This window comes from Rattus norvegicus, chromosome 1, assembly GCF_021556685.1.
Source record: "Rattus norvegicus strain SHRSP/BbbUtx chromosome 1, alternate assembly SHRSP_T2T, whole genome shotgun sequence".
In the NCBI taxonomy this organism is placed as follows: Eukaryota; Metazoa; Chordata; class Mammalia; order Rodentia; family Muridae; genus Rattus; species Rattus norvegicus.
Genome location: NC_141534.1, coordinates 87,966,559 through 87,982,128, shown reverse-complemented (window position 1 = coordinate 87,982,128; position 15,570 = coordinate 87,966,559). Strand labels below are relative to the sequence as shown.

At 48.5% G+C, this 15,570-nt stretch overlaps 1 protein-coding gene and 1 long non-coding RNA gene across 7 annotated transcripts in view; one reads left to right on the top strand and one right to left on the bottom strand.

Moving 5' to 3' along the window:
* The window catches only part of Bicra (BRD4 interacting chromatin remodeling complex associated protein), a 73,759-nt gene that overhangs the window by 26,017 nt on the left and 32,172 nt on the right, over positions 1 to 15,570 (top strand). The gene's annotated exons all lie outside the window — the stretch shown is intronic.
* LOC148007259 (uncharacterized) lies at positions 7,804 to 14,175 on the bottom strand. The gene is made up of 3 exons (XR_015649803.1): positions 14,065 to 14,175; positions 12,626 to 13,319; positions 7,804 to 8,440 (listed from the first exon to the last, which is right to left on the bottom strand). It is a non-coding gene; the product is annotated as an uncharacterized LOC148007259 (long non-coding RNA).

Below are 15,570 nucleotides of genomic sequence, written 5' to 3'. Positions count from 1 at the left end.
GCCACGCCCCCAGCCCCTCACTGGGGGATTCTAGGCAGGGGCTCTACTACTGAGCCACGCCCCCAGCCCCTCACTGGGGGATTCTGGGTAGGAGCTTTATCACTAAACTGTGTCATAATCACCATTACCATAATTTTGAAAAAATATTTTTTATTTTAATATATCTTATTAAATTGTCCAGACTAGATTGGACTCACTAGGCTGGACTCTAGAGTCCAGAGGAATTGAACTTTAATCTTTTAAAATTTAATTTAAAAATTCATTGCACTTTTATTTTATTTTGTGTGTTTGTGCTCTGGAGCAAGTGTGCAGTCAGAGGACACTAACAGGAATTCGTTTTTCTTCCCACCTCACTGAAGCCTGGTTTCTGCTGTGGTGATGTGTACTCCAGGCTTGCTTGCTGGGAGCTTCTGGCCAGTTGACTTTCAGCCTTTCATCTTGAAGTAGGCGTCCTGGGGTTACAGAAATGTGTCTTTAAGTGAAGGGTTAGAACTTCAACTTCGGTCACCAAGCTTGTTCCCAAGCTCTTTTGTTTCCAAGCCACCTCTCCAGCCCAAGACTTTATTTTTCATTCAAGTTTAAGCTTTCTTTTTTGATGTTTACTGACTTCTGCAAAGCCAGCTCCTCCCCCACTGCCTCCTATGGCTTCTGGTTGGGCCTATTTTAGGCTTTGGGGTGAGGTTAGGGCTGGCAGGCCGGTGGTTTGGCTCCTGTCGCTTCAGTTGGCTAGCTGTTTCAGAGGAAAGGCAACCCCAGAAGTGCAGCCAGGCCTGGAGGTCATGGTCCCTTGTGCCACCAGTGATGGGGCAGGCAGTGCTCTGTGGTTGAGGATGTGATCTGAGGGAGTTTAAAGCCTAGAGTCTTAGGTTGACATGAAGAGTTGAGGTGACCACTGAAGGGACTCTGACCAGCTTGACCATGGTGAACATGTCTCTCGCAGGCCTGGCCCTTCTCCCCCATTCCCTCTGCCTTGTTTAAAACCATTAGATGACATTCTTAAAGCTAGCCATCGAGGTCTATTTCCTTATTTGGCCACTTCCTCCTCCTGGGGCTACCAAGGTCCAGCTACCAAAGAAGTACTGAAGTCCAGCAATCAAAAGGCCACACTGGTTCAATCAAAACACACCACCCTATCCTAACCTATTCTAGCACAGACCTCCCCTTCTCTTCTTAAACATTGTACCTGCAAGGTCATTGGCTGCTGTTTTTGTTCTGCCTAAGTCAGAAAGCAGGCACTTTAACTTAATAAAGAATCTCTGAATCTCTGCTAAAACTGGTGTTTGGGTGTGGTTTGTGCCTAATCCAGGGCCTACATGGACCCCCCCCCCACGCACACACGTAGGGTCTCCTAACAACTGTGGTTGTGTATTATCATTCTTTGGTCTGTAAACTTTTATTTGGTTTTGCAATTGTGTCTCATTTAGCCCAGGCTGGTCTTGAACTTCTAAACGAGAAAATAACCTCAAACTCATTCATCCCCATTGAGTTCTGGGATTATTGGCCTGATTTACACTATACAGGTGGTGGATCCTGGGCTTTTGTGCATGCCAGCCATGCATTCTCCTAAGTTAGCTACTGCCCCAGATCCCTCACTTAAGATGGAATTTGTTTTTTGTTGTTGTTGTTGTTGTTGTTGTTGTTGTTGTTTTGGGTTTTTTTTTTTGTTATGTTTTTTTTTTTTGAAGTAGGTTCTCATTCTTAGCCCAGGTTTGCCCAAAAAAACCAGCTCAGTTACCACTCCTGGCTTTAAATTTTTTAAATAATTTTATTTCATGCCTACAATCCCACCAGTGCTCTGTGGGCAGAGGCAGGAAGAATACCACAAGTTCAAGGCTAGCCTGTGCCACCTAGTGAGACCCTGTCTCTGAAAACCAACCCCCGCTGTGGAAAGCTTTATTTAGCCCTAATTTGCCTACCATAAAACATGTGTAAAGCACGCAGTTATGCGACTTCCCTCTCCATATTCTTGCACAATCATCCTGCTCACCGGTGCAGGAACCCTCTCATCACCCGAAAGGGAAACTCTAGACCCGCCCAATGCTTACTTCCTCTGTCTCCCGCCCCTTCCCTGGCAGCCCTGTGTGTGTCAGCACTGCCTTTCTCTGTGTACTTCAGATAAATAACACAATGTAACTGGCAGTCTTTGATACAGTGTCATATGGTTGAGGTCCAGGTGTGCTAGCCACAGATCATTTTCTGGCTGAATAGTCCCATGGGATGGGTTGTGTGATTCCCTGGTTCTTAGTGGAGGAGAGTCGGGCTCTTTTCTGTGTTGGGTTTTCAGGAATAATGTTGTTTAACTTTTGTGGGTGTGTTTCTATTATGGAAGTGGAAACTGGGAAGATCGTGTTTGAGCAAAGATGTTCAAGGAAATGAGGAAGCATGCCCTGTATATTTAAACAGGAAGGGAGTTGTGCACAGAGACTGGTAATACCAAAGGCCCTGAGGCAGGGAGTGTGACAGGAGCTGCCTTGAGGAGTAGTCAGAAAGCGGCCAGGCTGGCATTAGGATTGGCATTCTGGCACTGCCCTCCTGTGTGTAAAGGTCAGAGGGCAACCTCCGGTGTCTTACTCAACTGCTCTCAGCTATATTTATTTAAGATTTTTTGTTTATTTACATTTATATGTTTTGCTTTGTTTTTGTTTTTTTGAGGCAGGGTCTCTCTATGTTTCCCTGTCTGACCTAGAACTCACTCTATAAACCAGGCTGGCTTTGAACTCACAGAGATCTGCTTGCCTCTTCCTCCTCAGGGCTTGCGTTAAAGGTATACGCTACCATGCCTGGCGACGTGTGTGTGTGTGTGTGTGTGTGTGTGCGTGCCTGTGTGCATGCATGAGTATGAAGGTCAGAGGACTTGTGGGAGTTGGTTACGCAACTCCCCTTCCATCAGATTGGTACTGAGCTAGACCTCAGATTCTCAGGCATACATGGCAAGTATCTTATCCACTAAACCATATCCCCAGTCCCTGGAGACTATTGAAGTGTCCAGAACCTTCCTCAGAAGGTATTTGTATGACGGACATAGAAACTGAACGCAGAGAAGGGAAGGCCATTCGCTCCAGTTTGCACAGAAAGCAGGTGTAGGGCAGAGTAAACTCAGGGTGTGTGGTCCCACAGCTGAGCTAGCTGACATGTGCGTGTTAAAATGATTGTGTATTTCTAGAAAAGTAGAAAAAAATATCTCCAACAGGCGATTACCAGGTTAGCTGTAAACTGTGGCTCATTGACAGAAAACCAATCCCTTCTTGATTTTGGGTGTGGTTTTTTTGTGGGTAGGGATGCAGTTCAAGATGGGGTTTCTCTGTGTAGCCCTGGCTGTCCTGGCACTAGCTCTGTAGACCACGCTGGCCTCCCGGGTGTTGGGATTAAAAGCATGCACCAGCACCACCCAGCTTTAGGATGTTTTTGAGACAGGGTCTCATGTGGGCCAGGGTAACTTTGGAATCTCCCTCCTCTTGACTGCATCTCCATGCCTGCTATGTGCGCCAGCTGTCCTGGGTCATGAGGGCTGCAGGCTGTGGCACACACCACACATTGCTTCTCATGGACTTTGTCTCCTTCGGGGGTCTTCAGTCTGAGGTGTTCTCCCAGCTTCCCTTTCAGTTCTGGGGAACTAGCAGTCTGTTTATAGGCTCGACTGTGGCCCATTTGGTGGAGAACTTGCCTAGTGTTCTGGAATCCCTGGGTTTGACCTCAACACCACATAAAACAGTGTACTCGTGCTGGAGCTCGGTCATCTTCTCCTACATAAAGCAAACTCAAGGCTAGCCCTGTAGGTCTGTCTGTCTGACTAACTTTGTTTGTTTCTTTGGTTGGTTGGTTTGGTTTGGTTTGGTTTTTTGAGGCAGGGTTTCCCTGCATAGCCTTGGTTGTCCTAGAACTCACTCTGTAGACCAGGCTAGCTTCAAACTCAGATCTACCTGCCTCTGCCACCCGAGCGCTGGCTGGAATTAAAAGTTTAAAGAATTAGTCTAGGCATAGAGGAATGTGCCTTTCATCCCAGCACTCAGGAAGCAAAGGCAAGTGGATCTCTTCGAGTTCCAGGCTAGCTGGGGCTATAGAGAGAGACCCTGTCTCAAAAGACAAAGCCACACAAACAGAAAAAACAAATCGTGGTCATCACTTTATGCACCTGCAGTGCCCTGAGGTGGGAAAGCCCCACTCTAGAGTTCTGCTGTGTGCAGTCTGAAGAGCTATACAGTTAACCCCGGGTTCAGAAAGTATTTCCCAGGCGTCTGGATACAGACAATTAACAAAAAAGGTCAGTCAGGTATTTAGTAGATTAGACGGTGAGCATTCAACATAAGAAGAATGAAAGGTAGAGAGTGAGGTCAGAGATGATCTCAGAGAAGAGGTGGCATGTGATCCCAAACCTGAAGATGGTAAAGGGGTAAGTTGTGTGGTTTTGGGGGAAAACAGCCAGTGCAAAGGTCCTGTGGCAATTAAAGGCTGGCCTATTTGCATGTCAGCAAGGAGGCTGCAGGGTGCCATGGTGAGTGTCCAAATTGGTGTTCTCATGGAGCCTTGTGGGCCACGGGAGGACATTACATTTCCTGTGATGTTGACTGGAGCCCTGAGATAACTCTAAGCCACTCAGAGGGGACTCAGCTTCTATCTACATTCCTGTGAGAATTAGGCAGAGAGGCTGGGGAACCCATGCAGAGGCAGAGGCAGAAGATCTGGAGAAATGTAGACTTAGCATATTTTTGACTTTTGGCTGACTGAAGAAATGGTTTCAAGGAAGAAAAGGGTGCTTGTTCTGCAAAGGGGGATGAGGAAAAACTAACCTGGGAGAGCCTGCTGTAACCCAGGGCAGGCTTAGAGAAGTTCACCTCCATTTTTGTTCTTGTGGGGTTTTTTCTCAAATTTATTATTATTTAAAATATTAAATATATGTGGTTTTATATGGCCCAGACTGATCTGTATTCATTCTGTAATCCAGGCTCCTACCAAACTCATTGCAACCCTCCTGTCTCAGCCTTCCAAGTGTCATCACCTCCGTTTTTAGTCTTTAAAAATAGCATAAATCATAGTTTGGTGTGGCCAGATGCATTGGTTATTTTCCATGTTGTTTAATAGCATTTTAAAAGTGTGTGTGCGTGCACGTGCGCCATGAGTGTGGGAGCCATGAGTGTGGTCGCCTACAGAGGCCAGAGGCACTGGATGCCAGTGGAGCTGGAGTGGGTGCTGAAACTGAAATTCTGTCCATCGGAATATGCCCTTAACTGCGAAGCCATCTCTCTGTGCCTGTCTGCTTCCTTGCTTTCCTCCTTCCTTCCTCCTTTTCTTTTCTTCTTTTTTTTAATGGTGAAAAATAACTTCAGAGCTGGCGAGTTGGCTTGGCGGGCCTGCCACCAAGACTCACGGCCTGATTCCTGCTCTTAGAGATCCACAGAGTGGAAAGAGAGAACCTGGTCCTGCAAGTTGTCCTCTGATCACTGCACCCAATTCTCCACAACACAAAATAAGTCAAGAAATGTAATAGAGAAAGTTTAGCAAAAGTAAATTCAGTCAGAGCTATGCACTCTCGCAGTGACACAGTAGTTCTGCATGATTGCTCCCTGTGACAGAGTTTAATTGAGATGCATTTGCATATCTACAACCCACCCATTCAAGCATACAGTCCCCACATTAGCGGAGCCCTTTTCACCCTGAGAAAGAAATTTTAGAATAATTTTCATTTCCCCAGGAAGACACTCATGTCCCTTAGCTGCCCACCTCTCCATTCTGTATCCACACTGACCCCTGAAAAGTGTGCACGCCCTTGCTGCCTATAGTAACCTATGCCACATCTTGAATGGTAGCACACCCTCACAATGTTTAGGGGTTTCCCATTTAACTGGGGAGTAAAACCAGGGCCTTCTGTATGGTAGGCAGGGGCTCTGCCACTGAGCCACGCCCCCAGCCCTCTGGGGAATCATAGTAGGTGAGTACCCTGCTATTGAGCTGTGTCCAAAGCTCCTCACTTTTAAAAAGTCTTTTTATTTTTGACATCTTACTATGTTAGTCAGGCTGACTCGAATTCACTGTGTCGCAGGCAGGCCTTGATTTTAAGATCCCCCCCACCCCCCAGCCTCCTGAGTAGCTGGATGACAGGCTCAGTAATCATTCTGGTCTGTCGGTCGTCTCCGTGTCGTAACATTTATCAGACCTCCTTTCTGTGGGTGAGTGGCTGGTTACCCACTCATGGTTGGTAGAGGTTTGAGTTGATTCTCCTTTGAGTTCTATGAGTATGTCTGGGTTCTTCCATGAGCATGTGCTTTCATCTCTGCTGTTCATGTAAGAATGGACAGAGGCCAGCTCACAATTCCCTTAACAGCCAACCTCCAGATGACTTCCCACGGCTGACCAGCTTATATTCCCACTGGCCGTGAATGGGAGCTCAACTTGCTGACCTCTCGGTTACTCATGCCTTCTCCTGTTGGAGGGCATATGGGTTTTATGCTGTTGGGAATGTTCTGGAATGTATTTTAGGGTCCACATCTCCCCCTTATTCCAGAAAGTGAAATTAACATCAGGAGTATCTGCCCGCCTGGTCCATGCTTGGTTCTCACTGTACATTCTTGAACCTTCTTTGTGAATGAGCATGGCAGTCCCACTGTGTTCCCTGTTGCCTGTGGGCAAGATACCCCCTTCCAGATCCCTGGGGCCCTGCCCTGTGCGTGATGACACATGAGATCTCATTGGGTGAGTGGTAGGCGTGGAGTCCCTGCTCCCTGGTATTGACCCATAGTGGGTATGTCTCCACACTTTCCAACTCACTTTGTTTTGTTGAGGTTAAGAGTCACAGGTATTCTGGGCTGGCCTGAAGCTTGCTCTGTCGTGGATGATGACCCTGAACTTCTGACCCTCCCTCCACCTACTAAACACTGGGATTTCCCCAGTCTGGTGTTGGCTGGTGGGAAAGCCCTGGTGGAATCTGTATGTCATCCTGAGCTATTCTCGAGGGCCAGCAAGAGAGGACATTCGAGGAGCTGCCATCCCAACAGATTCCTGTGGATATACACTGTCTCTGTGTGGACCTAGTTGCTTGGGTCTTTCAACTGTTCTTCTGTTCCCTGGTGGCCCTGGCTGGTTCTGCTGACCCACCTTCACCTTTGGTGACTCTGGACGGAAACCTGGCACTTCTGTCTTCCCAGACAGACTGTGTGTCTATGAAAACCCTAGTGGCCACCCTGGACGTGACCCATCCTGTGGGTACCCTGGGCCTCCTGTCTGAGTAGCAGGGTGCAATACTGACAACCTCCTGTGAATGTCCCATGCCCTGGTTCTGGTCATTTTGGATCAGGTGCCCCTTATGTTCAGCACCAGCTGTGACCGCACTGGGCATATGTCTTAGTTAGGGTTTTATTGCTGTGAACAGTCACCATGACCAATGTTAAGTTTTATAAAGGACAACATCTAATTGGAGCTGGCTTCCAGGGTCAGAGGTTCAGTCCATCATCATCATCAAGACGGGAGCATGGCAGCATCCAGGCAGGCATTGTGCAGGAGGAGCTGAGTTCTACATCTTCACCCGAAGGAAGTCAGGAGCAGACTGAGCATCTTCAGGCAGCTAGGAGGGTGGTCTCCAAGCCCACGCCACAGTGACACACTTCCTCCAACCAGGCCACACCTTCTCATAGTGCCCCTCCCAGGGCCAAACACGTGCAAACCATCACAGCATAGCCCTCCATCATCCAGTTACTGTTCACACAAAGTGCCCAGAAGAATACTGGCCCAGAGTTCCTCCCAAGGGAGACAGGCAGGAGCTCAGAGAAATCATATTTATGACATGTTATCCACCCTTTTTGGAGAAAAGCATATTAGGAGGGGGAAGGGTATACTGATCAGGGTTCTCTATAGAGTCACAGAACAGATGGGATATCTTTTTATATTGAGGGAATTTATTATGATGATTAACAGTCTATAGTCCAACTCACCCAATAATGGGCAGCTGTGGACAGGAAGACTAGGAATCTAGTTGTTGCTCAGTCTAGTTGTTTCAGCTGGTCTTCTGTAGAAGTAGGTTCCAACAGATGTGCTGGCAGTAGGTACAAGCAAGTGAAGAAGAATGAGTCTTCCTTCTTCCAATGTCCTTATGTAGGTCTCCAGCAAAAGGTGTGGCCCAGATTAAAGGTGTGTGCCCTCACGCCTGGATCTGGGACTTGAATGTTCTGACCTTGAACTCAGAGATTTCCTTGCCTTAGTCTCCTGGGATTTAAAGGCAGGCACTACCTTGCCTGGGCCTAAACTTTTTATAGCCACTATGCCTCAAGATCTCCATGTGACCATCCAAATCAGAAACTTGTGTCTTCCAGCCTCAAGATCACAGGTGAGCCCTCCAATTCTGGATTTTAGTTTATTCCAGATGTAGTCAGGTTGACAATCAGGAATAACCACTGCAAGGAGCATATGTCATGAAGAAGGCTTGCCAGTCTAGATGCTGACCTGGTGACAGCTGGGAAAGAGGAGGAAGGGCTAAGCATTGGAGGAAGTAGGAGCAGTCACGTGCAAACGTCCTGAGATAGACTCTGGCCCTGCACATGGGAGGAAAACTGAACAAGCCAGTATGGCTGGGGGGGGGGGGGGGGTGGAAGAGAAGGGACCAGGCAGACCATTTAGAATTGGCTGCTGTGTAAGAACCTGAGGTTTACACTGAGGTTAGGAATCAAGGAAGGGTGCTGGCTGACAGACGTGAGCCAACCTGGCTTCTTCCTGTGTGTTGTGTAGGAGGACGAGGTGGCAGAGGATGGGACACAACAGGGTTGTGCTACGGTAGGACTGTGGCTTCCATCCCAGAGTTGTGGTGTAGGGGGCACCTGAGCCCTCAGAGAACAACTGTCCAGGGAAGCAGACAGTCAGAGCCTGATGGCAACAGAGTTCTTTCTCGTTTGGTTCTGTAGACTGAGGGGTCTGTTGCTTTTGCTTTTTTCTGTACTTGAGATGAGACTCAGGTCCCTGAATGTGCTGGGCAAGCCCTATGCCACTGAGTCACGCCCCCAGCCTCTCACTGGGGTTTTCTAGGCAGGGGCTCTACCACTGAGTAATAGCCACAGCCTTTGGTCTTCAGAGAAAGGTTCTCCCTGTATATCCCAGGCTGACCTTGAACTCTTCACCATCCTCCTGCTTAGCCATTCAAGGCTCAGACCTCAGCCACCATATCTGCCTCGCATGTGTTTTTTTCTTATTCATGGATTGAGTTATTTAGGACACTCCTTACATTTAGTTACCTGTCTACCATCTTTCTTTCTTATCATGTCCATATTTGATGACTGGTGACTTTAAGGAGCACCCCATGGCACCTGAGTAGAATGGACCCAGTAAGAATATCTAATGTTTTGTCCTGACTAGATGTGGTGACATAGGTTTGGAGAGGCAGATACATGGGCTAACTGCCTGTTCATTACATCATACCAAAACTATGTGGTCTGGGGTCTAGAGTGACTGCCTAGCATGCATAAGTCCCCAAGTTCAATTCCCAGCATCACAGCTGTTGTGTGTTTACGTGCATGGGTATGTGTGTCACTTTATGTAGTCCATTGTTACCTTCCACCCTGCAGTCCGGGGGTCAGGCTTCTGTGGCAAGTGCTGCAATTCACCAATTAATTAATTAATTAACCCACTGTAATCCTACTAGCCGTTGTTCTTCGATTTCTTTCTTTTTCTTTCTTTTTTTTTTTTTTTTTTTTTTTTTGGTTCTTTTTTTCCGGAGCTGGGGACCGAACCCAGGGCCTTGCACTTCCTAGGCAAGTGCTCTACCACTGAGCTAAATCCCCAACCCCGTTCTTTAATTTCTTTGTGAACACTGTTACGGACCTTGTGTTATTTTTTTTAAATGGTTTTGTTAAAAAGATTTACTTAATTTTCATTTTACGTGTAAGTGTTTTACCCACACATATGTGTAAGCACCGTGCGGATGCCTGGTGGCCGTGGAGGTCAGAATAGGACATCAGATACCCTAGAAGGGGAGTTCCTGGTAGTTGAGCCACCGTATGGGTGTTGGGAATCAAACACAGGTTTTCTGGAAGAGCAGCCAGTGCTCTAACTGCTGATCCATCTAGCTTCATAATGACTTCTTAAATTAACTGTACAAAACAGTGAGTCCCACAGCGGCGTTGACTAAGCGTCCTTACGTCTTCCTTTACCCCTCCTCATCCCCAAACTCTGCTTCATTTCACAAAGAAATGCTTAAATCGAGATTCCGCTTATAAGAGACCTTGTGCAACTTTTTTCTTTCTGCCCACATGGCCTCCCCCTCCCTCATGTCTTCTCTTTAGACTGATCCTTCCCCCTCTGACTCCTTTTTGTGGCGCTAATTAAAGTTGACAGTATGACCCAGAAGTCGCCAGAATGAAACACTCAAAAACCAGGACTGGGCCAAGCCGAGGTCTGACCCGTAGGAACCCATCTGGGAGTTTCACTGCCGAGTCTTAAGATAATAGAATTAGGAGGATGGAGGCTAAACCCAGCTGTTTAGAGGTGATTAGCCGAGATCAGGGCTGGGACATGAGCCTCTCCTGCAGCTTGTGCTGTAGTTGCATAAGGAAACAGAAACTTGGCTTGGTGGCACGTGCCTGTAATCTCAGCACTTTGGAAAAGGCTGGAAGCTCAGAGTTCAAGATCAGCTAGAGTTACATGAAACTCTGACTTTGATGGGGGTGGGGGTGCTGGGAGGAAGTAGCTCAATTGTTAGAGTGTTTGTTTGCCTAGTGTGCACAACCCTCTCCAGAACCATGTTCTTTAGCCTTACAGCTTCAACACTGCTCTGAGCTAAATCAATCTACCATTTTTTTCTCTAAAGTGACTTGCCTCGGGTATTTCATTATGGTAACAAGAACCAGACTAATACATGCCATGAGGTAAGGCAGCAATGTTTTCTTTGCCACAGGTACTGGTGCTTTTCTAGGACATGAAAACAGTACCTTGCTTCCCTGCATGCTGGCTGCCTTCTGTGGAGCATCAATTCATATATTAATTACATGCTCACATGAGATTGCTTGACATTGGAGGTTTGGGTATGAGGAACAGTGCAAGAACTTAGAGCCCAGGTCATGAGCCCAAGGAGGGGCCGGGGGCGTGGTTCAGTGGTAGAGCCCCTGCCTAGAATCCCCCAGTGAGGGGCTGGGGGCATGGCTCAGTGGTAGAGCCCCTGCCTAGAATCCCCCAGTGAGGGGCTGGGGGTGTGGCTCAGTGGTAGAGCCCCTGCCTAGAATTCCCCCAGTGAGGGGCTGGGGGCGTGGCTCAGTGGTAGAGCCCCTTGGTGCCTAGAATCCCCTAGTGAGAGGCTGGGGGAGTGGCTCAGTGGTAGAGCCCCTTGGTGTCTAGAATCCCCCAGTGAGAGGCTGGGGGCGGGCTCAGTGGTAGAGCCCCTTGGTGTCTAGAATCCCCCAGTGAGAGGCTGGGGGTGGGCTCAGTGGTAGAGCCCCTTGGTGTCTAGAATCCCCCAGTGAGAGGCTGGGGGCGTGGCTCAGTGGTAGAGCCCCTCCCTGCCTAGAGTCCCCCAGTGAGGGGCTGGGGGCGTGGCTCAGTGGTAGAGCCCCTGCCTAGAATTTCCCCAGTGAGAGGCTGGGGGCGTGGCTCAGTGGTAGAGCCAGTGCCTAACTATATTGGCAGCTTTGGCTCCTTCAGTACAAGCATTGATAATAATCATCTTTGCTTTGCCTAGTGTGCTCACGTGACTACAAAATTTGAATAATGTTAAGCACCCCCACCCAAGCTGATCCAGCTGTTTTAGTGTTTACCAAAAGTCAGAAAATGCTTCAATTTCTTTCCCTGTCTCTGGTAAGGCCTCAGGCCCCCGTGTAGTTAATTAGGGTGTGGAGTGGCACGGCCTTTCCCTCCCAATGCTCTTCACATATACAAAGCCATTCACAGTCCACATTCTTCTGCCTCTTTCACTGTTTGTTTGTTTGAGACTGAGTGTCCCTGTGCAGCCCTGGCTTTCCTGGACTCACTCATTCTGTAGGTCCTGGAACTCACAGAGATCTGCCTGCCTCTGCTGGGATTAAAGGCATGTTCCACCATAATCAGCTCTTCATCCACAGTTTTAAAGATTTAAACAAATCGTTAACTTATATGTATACATATGTGTCTGTGGTGGGAGGGTGCACATGACCATGGGTGTTGGGGTAGTTAAAGGTCATGTTCTATCCTTTGGAGCTGTAATTACAGGCAGTTGTGAGCTCTGGCTGTGAGTGCTGAGAAGTGAAATGGGGCATTCTATAAGTTCATCAGACGTTGGCTGTTGAACCATCTCCCCAGGGCTTCTTCACGCCTTAAAAAATGGTCAAAAATGCATTTATTTAGTGTGTAAGTGTAGAGGCATGGAGTCCCCATGTGGAGGTCAGAGCTCACCAGGGAGTGAGAAGAAGACACTTGTCACCAAGCCTGATGACCTGTGCTTAATCCCTGGAACCCATATACTGGAAGAGAAAACTGACTCACACAGTGTCCTGTGACCTCCACGTGTGGTACACATTATCCTCTTCATCAATATAAAGTAATAAATAAAAGTTGCCTTCAGGCATTGGCAGAGAAGTGTAATTTCAACCACAGTTGCTTTAAGAGTTTTATTGCTCTCAAAACACCCCATGGCTGTGAGCTCCCAACCCTGCTATCAGTAGGGTTCCTGGCTGCCACTAACCTGCTTTCTGTGTCTGGACCCAGAACACTTCATCCCAGTGCCATGATCTGCTGGCCTTTGGGTCTGTCCTCTGTTTGACTTCCTGTTTCCTGGTGCCTGTCCCACCTTGTGTCCTGGCCGTCCTGCATGGTGACTCTATATGGACCTTCATGGGGCTGATCCATCTGCTGATTGGCTCATGATTTGTTTCCATCTCCGACTCCCATGAACAAGGTGCTGCAGACACGTGTACACATTTTTGCGTGGACATAGGTTTCTCCTTTTAGGACGGTGTCTTGCTATGGAGCTCAGGCTTCAAACCTGTTATATAGATCAAGTTGGCTTTGACTATGTGATCCTTCTGCCTCGGCCTCCTAAGTAGATTGGTTTAGATTACAACAGCACCACGCTTGACTCCACAAGGTGTTTTTCAAAGCCAGCCATACTTGGTTCACTGTTTAAGCAGTAAGACACACAGCCTTTTGAAGAATGGCTTGGTGAACGTTGTTATGTAAGTGAGCATCCCAGAGGCTCACTCAGCATCGGCATCACTCTAGAATTCCTGAGGGCTCCCGATGGTCGTCTTCCATCTCCTGCCTTGAGACTTGCACACCTTTGGTTTTCCCCCAGTTCTAGAGATTGTTACAAATGGCCGTGTCAACTCTGGTCTGGCTTTCTTGGTGCCAGTTTATGTCAGGTCCATCCATGTTGCTTCCTGTGGCAGAAATGCATCATTCCCTGATTGTCAGAGCAGTGCCCATCCCATGCCTGAGCTTGGTGCTAAGACAGGTGATAGACAGTTTCCAGGTTGTGGCTTTCTTGTTTACTGGCTAAGCTAGGGATGAAACCCAGGGAATTGTCCTTGTTAAGCAGGGGCTCTGCCACTGAGCCACGCCCCCAGCCCCTCACTGGGGGATTCTAGGCAGGGGCTCTGCCACTGAGCCACGCCCCCAGCCCCTCACTGGGGGATTCTAGGCAGGGACTCTACCACTTAGCCACGCCCCCTGCCCCTCCCTGGGGGATTCTAGGCAGGGGCTCTGCCACTGAGCCACGCCCCCAGCCCCTCACTGGGGGAGCTTAGACAGGGGCTCTACCACTGAGCCATACATTCAGGGATTCTAGGCAATCTCTGATGGACTCTTCTTTGTATGAATTAAGAAAAGAGGCTTCTTTTTATAGGCAGATGCCATCATGTCCAAGCACAACCTGAGCTGTATACACTCAACTGAAGGGTAAAGATGGGGACTGTAATTAGCAAAGGATAGCTGGGTTTGGAGAGGCATCCCTGTAATCATAACCTGAGAGAGGTTGAGGCAGGAGGATCATGAATTCAAGGTCAAATATCACAGTACAAGTGTGGCAGCCAGAAGGCAGCTCTCAGGGCTTTGTTGACAGGGAAACTCCTTCACATCCAGAGCTACCTCACCAGCCCCGAACCTGTCTTTCTCCTTGCCACATACCTTCAGGTGGGTTTTCCAGCCTCAGATTCTTTACTTCACGGTGACAGAATAGCTGTCACAACTCTAGTCAAGTCAACTCCATTCAAGCTGGAAACTGAGCTCCTTGTTTACTAGAAGAACTTGTTCTGTGACTCCCACGGTCTTACGGAAACCAAGCCTGTATGTACACTTTAGTGTGCACTGTACGGTGCCATGGCTGCTGTAGCTTCAGGGGAAGCCAAGAGTGATCATAAAGGAGATAGTATGCCCCCAGCTTATGCCTCATGTGACCTAGAATACAAATACACATAGTGAGTACACATGGGACCAGTGTGCTTTTGAGTTTTTCCATTCTGTATTCCTGTATTCGTTCTCTCTCTCTCTCTCTCTCTCTCTCTCTCTCTCTCTCTCTCTCTCTCTGTGTGTGTGTGTGTGTGTGTGTGTGTGTGTTTTCCCTCCCGAGGGGTGGGTCTGTCTCTCTGTCTGTCTGTCTTTTTTGGAGGGGAGGAGGTTGGGCACTACTTATGAAGGCCTCCTTGAACCAGTAATTCTCCTGCCTCAGCCTCCAGAGTGCCAGGAGGTGCACCACACCAATCCATTTGTTTGTTTTAAACCAAGCCTGCTACTGTGCTTTCCCAACAGAGGTGTGACCCTGGTATGAGGTGTGGATGGCAGTTCACAAAGGTCTTTGTTGTTGGAGCCAGCCATGGAGCAGCAGGCAGGCTTGTGTGAGTGAGAAAGCCAGGGAGGAGGAAGTGAGGAGGAGTGGAGGTGCTTGGGGTGCTGGTGATGGGAAGCACCAGGTGAACTTCCAGCAGCTGTGGTGGTGTTCCGTGTACTCCTTGTAGCAGACATAAGGGTCGCTAGCATCATTCCGGGAAATGACCAGTAGCCATACTTTTTATGTTTACTGGAGCCTTTGAATTCCGATCCCGCTAGAAGGCTGGCTCCCCTGCAACTCCCCATGACAATGCAAAACTTCAGTTGCATTCCTGGTGGAGGAGGGATCCTCAGGGCTTTCTGGAAGGACACCCTGTTACTGTTCTCCTCCCAGACTGCTTGCAGTTGGCAGGCCTGCTGGGGAAGAATCAGGGCTTTAGAGTCATGGGGTCTGAGTTCAAGTTCTGGCCCCCACAATGTGGTTAGGACCCAGTGTCCTCACCCCCATGTGTCACTATTCTTTTACTGGAAAGCATGACTCAGTTTTGTTCCTTTGTAACTGTCACTTTGTGAGGACTGGGGTCGGACTAGGCCTGATGCCCAGGACACCCTTGGGCAATGTGGGCTCAGTGGTGTATCTGTCAGCTTTGATTGGGAGAGGACCCAGTCACTAACAGAGAGAGCAGCAGTAGTGAGTGGGCCCTAGATATATATCAGTCAGCCTCAGTAGAGAGAGGTATAGGGATGAGTGAGCCTCAGGTCTCTGCAGTTACAGCGTCAGAGGTTCAGCTGCCCCGGTGCAGCACCAGCATGGATTGGCAGTGACTGTCCCATGTCCACTCTGTCCTGAGACTGAGGCAGAGCCAC